We start from the raw sequence: 4,807 nt of genomic DNA on the forward strand, positions 1-4,807 counted from the left end.
CCCAAAAGCAAGATGAAGGGAATGAGAACAGGAGGACTGGTGATTCATAGCCAGAAAGTGCTGACATTTCCCTGTTAATTGGTGCCTGCTGTGGAACCTGCCTGTTGGGCAGCTTCTTAAAGAACCACATGGTGACAGGAAATTTATCATCCTATCCAGTCATAAGGGAAGCTCTGTGCCATGGCTGTCCTCCTAAAAGGGCTCCAAATGGCTGGCCATCCATGGGACTGAGTAGTGCGAAAGTTTTCAGAACCAAAATAAAGTCATAAATGTTAAGAAAACCCTGACAAACAGAGCTGGGGAAGTCCACAAAGGGAGGCTGTCCTGCTTGTGTGCCTGATATGAAAAAATCACAGCCTTGCATAAAGATCTTTGCAAGCTTATGCTAAAAATACTTCTGTGGGGACATCTGCCCAGCAACTTCCCATTCAACCTTGGAATGATGTTGATAAAGGACAGGGGGTGCCCCAGTCAGCTCAACCAAGCGGGGCTGGAGGACCTGCCGCCTCCATCTTGGCGGTCTTGGTGGTGGCAGCTGGCAGAGGAACCAGCAGGCTGGAGCATAGCCAAGCGTGGGGAGCTTCCCTCACCCAAGGGAGGCTCCAGTAACCAAAGGAACCAGACACCAGCGGGCGAAGACACTGGCAATTCCTCCAGTGCATACCTGATTGGTCTATTTTCAAAACCTGCTCCTGATTGGTCTGTTTGCAGGACCCAAAAGCTCATTGGACAATTGCCACTATATAAGCCCCTAAGCAGAGAGCCCAAGCAGACCTCCACAGAACTCCCAGAGAGAACAAGAGAGCAAGGAGGTTTGGCTCTTCGTAAGAGCTGTAACACTTATATTACTGTTGATCCTGCTCTGCAAGGAGGTTTGGCTCTTTGTAAGAGCTGTAACACTTGTATTACTGCTGATCTGTTCTGCAAGGAGGTTTGCCTCTTTGTGAGAGCTGTAACACCTGTTGAATAAAACCTAACCTGCTGCTGATTCTGTGATCCGTCGCTTCATTCTTCAAACCGCCGAGACCAAGAGACTGGAAATCCAGTATCAAAATCTGGTATCAATGTCCTCCTTGTTACTGATCTTTGCAGCCAAGGATCTTGAATCTCTTCTCATTTTTTTCCTTTAAAAGCCTTTGTCTTTGTTTATCTCCCTGAATATGCACACAGTATTCCCACTGTAGTCCTTTATTCCCAAATAAATACCTTTTCTTTTAGACAGCCTCCCTCTGCTTGTCAATTATGAGGACAAAAGCTAGTTGGAGGTCCCACACCTGCCACCTTCCATATCAGCACACACAGCCTTCCCAAATATTCCTCCTTGACCTTTTCAGGAGATATATTCCCCCAGTGAATCTCTCAAGTTGGATCCCAGAGGAGAAGTCTTTCCTTCCCACATGCATACTGTGGCCCTAACAACTGGGAGAATAACTTAGGAATTACCCAAATAGAAGCCAGCAAAGGCCAAACAAGGAACAGGAGGTAAGAGCTGACTTAGAGTCAGGCTGTTAGCCAGCAGGTCCTTGCCCCACCCTTCCTGTTCTTAGAGACCTTGGCCCTGCTGCACTGGGGCAATTAGGTCCTGCCACAGAAGGTGGCTCTCCAGGGCCACTCTGGCTTCTATAGGACCAAGCCCACATGGAGGCATGAGGGGGACACATTGGGGTTCATGTCAGAAACAAAAGTGTTTGCTGATCTCCGCTGTGATGTTGGTGTGGTCCTTCCTCGTCCTGGGTAAAGCAGACCCCGTCTGCCAATATGACTATCCAGCACACCTTTTGCTCATCCATGGATGGTGTCCTCCTCCACCCTGGGAAATATTAAGTCTAGCATGCTGCTCAGTAAACTCAGTCTTCAAACGGTCATCTGCATTAATCATCCCACACAGGAGAAGCATCATACAGGCAGCACTGGAAGGGAGCTCTGCACAGGCAGAGCCAGGTCACTAAAGTCCAGATACGCTGTTGCCACACACAGTGACACTTCCAGGCTACCCTGGGTTTGCTATCTCCATGACTCAGGTGTCCAAAACTGGCTCATGAATCGAGCCCAAGAGACATAGATTGAAAGGAAAAAAGCCTTTCCAAGGGGTTGTTTAATCTTGTTTATCCTGTGATCCATTGTTGTTTTCCATTTATAAAATGGAAGGACAAATCCCAGCAATTTCAAAAGACAAAGTCAAAATGTTCATGATGTCTCTAAACCATCGTATAAGAAGACAATGTTACATCTTTCAGAGCAGTTTGGATTTCAGGCCTCAACTTGCTTTCCCTCACCATCTCCAAGCTATATGCTCCTCCTGAGGAAGATTACCCCAGTCGCCCTATTTGGAAAGAGTTGTACATTTCTATGCTAAATTTTACTTTCTTGCAAAGACCATATGGAATCTTTTTCTTATCCTTACCCCAGCAATAAAAACTTACACGTTAGAAAATGAGCTCAAATTTTGTTTCAAGCTGCTGGCGGTGAATTGTGAATTGCCTTGTCGAATTAGGAAGAGAAACCAAGTGTTTCTGCCGGTCAGACACACTGCCACTTCATGGATACCCATTTCCAGGGGCAGCTTCCATTTGGATCCATTCAACGCCGACACCTGCTGTAGGAGGGGTCTTCAAAACCTTCCTGGAAAATGTGTATTGTGAAACAAATATGCATGGATTTCAATTTTTTTTCAAGTTTATTTTTCACCAAAATAAACTTGTATTAATTTGGCAAACCGTGTCTGAATAGGGTCTAGTTTGAGGCACTAAGAAAGATAAGATATTTGTTTGGAAAGAGCCCCTATCAGAACAACACGAGTTCTGCTACAGTTGAAGCAAGAACAAGCATTACATTTATGCTGAAAGTTGAAATCATTGAAGTTTTATGAAAGGTTTATAGAGAAGATGACCCAACAAAATCATCCATTTATAAACTGATAACTAATTTCTTGGGGGGAGGTCTTTTTTTTTTTTGACAGAGTCTCACTCTGTTATCTTGGGTAGAGTGCCATGGTGTCATAGCAACCTCAGACTCTTGGACTCAAGAGATCCTTTTACTTCAGCCTCCCCTGTAGCTGGGACTATGGTCACCCACCACAATACCTGACTAGTTTTTTTCTATTTTTAGTAGAGAAAGAGTCTCAAACTTCTGAACTGAAGCAATTTACCTGCTTCAGCCTCCCAGAGTGTTTGATTACAGGCGTGAGCCACTGCACCTGGCTTGTAACTACTTTAAAGAAGGAATGAGATGATGTTGAAGATGAAACCTGCAGCAGCAGACTAGCCACATCAACGTGCAAGGAAGAAATTTACCTTGTTTGTGCCCTAACTGAAGAGGACCCATGATTAACAGCAGAAACAATTAGCCAACACTACAGACACCTCAAATAGTTCACCTTGTACAATTCCGACTGAAAAATTAACATTCAGCAAATTTTCTACTTGAAGGTGCCAAAACAAGAGCAGAGTTCATAGAAATTTTAAACAAGTGGGGTCAAGATACTAAAGCGTTTCTTCAAATAACTGTAACAAGAGGTGGGACATGATTTTCGCAGTACAATCCTGAAGATTAAGCACAAAGCAATGGCTACCAAGAGGTAGACTGGTATCCAGTCAAAGCAGAAGAGACTAGTCAAGAGCAAAGTTATGGCAACAAGTTTTTAAGATGCTCAAGGCATTCTGCACATTGACTCCAGAAGGCTGAAGAATGATAACATCTGCTTGTTGTTATGAGAGTGTTTAGAGAAACTTAGGCAAAGCTTTTTCAGAAAAAGCTTCACCAGTAAATCCTTCTCCATCACAATACTCCTCATTCTTTTCATCAAACAAGGGTAATTTTGTCAGAGTTTCAGTGGGAAATTCTTAGGCATCTACCTTACAGTCCTGATTTGGCCCCTTCTGACTGCTTTTGATTCCTAGTCTTGAAAAATCTTTAAAGGGCATCTATTTTTCTTTGGTAAAAAAAGACCACTTTGACATGTCTAAGTTCCCAGGTATCATTGCTTACAAAAGTGTCTTGAATTGAATGGAGCTTATTTTGAGACATAAAGTTTATATTTTGCATTTTTAACTTTTAATTTTATTGTTTCATGAACTTTTTGAAGTCTGCTCAAACCTCAAGACCATGGTTGAGCATATCAGAGAGTAAAGTAAGAACACAGATGCGATCACTACATCAAAAGCAGCTGAGTAGAGAATCTAAAACTAGTTCTCAGAGGAAAGAAAATCCCATATATTACTTTGTATAAAAGTAAAAACCATATCCTTGGGAAAATCTACTTATTTCCTTTCTGCCTGAAAATAGAGTTTTGTTGAAGAAATCAGAATAGAGAATGAGGTATCACCATAAAATACCTATTTCATAAAAATCAGTTCCTCGATAGAATAATGATATGACGGAACATTTTATTTAATAAGAATAAATTGATGTTATGTTTGTGTTAACTGGGAACTCGACGTGGATTACTTTGGGAGGCCTCGGGCCAGAGGAAGATCCAACAACTGAACTGTGTCTGAAAGGACTGAAGTTCCTCAACCCTTTCAGAAATAGGAAGAAGAGGGAGGTTGTGTCCCCCTGCATCCGCTTAAGGAGGTGCCCACAAAGGACAGAAGTGAGAAAGAGAAACAGGCCTCCCTTTAACAAATATCTCAAACATTAATTGAAACAATTAATACATTCTTTACAGTCTAAGGGGCCTGCATATGAGAAGTGGAACATTCATTACTTTTTGAAATTTATTTAATGCTCAATTTAATTACTTAATATGTTCAATAGGATAAAATTCAGAAAAAAAATCACTATTTCCCGCAGTCTAAGGGGCCTGCAT

The sequence above is a fragment of the Otolemur garnettii genome, unplaced genomic scaffold, assembly GCF_000181295.1.
Source record: "Otolemur garnettii isolate 467f Iridium unplaced genomic scaffold, OtoGar3 scaffold00079, whole genome shotgun sequence".
Classification (NCBI taxonomy): Eukaryota; Metazoa; Chordata; class Mammalia; order Primates; family Galagidae; genus Otolemur; species Otolemur garnettii.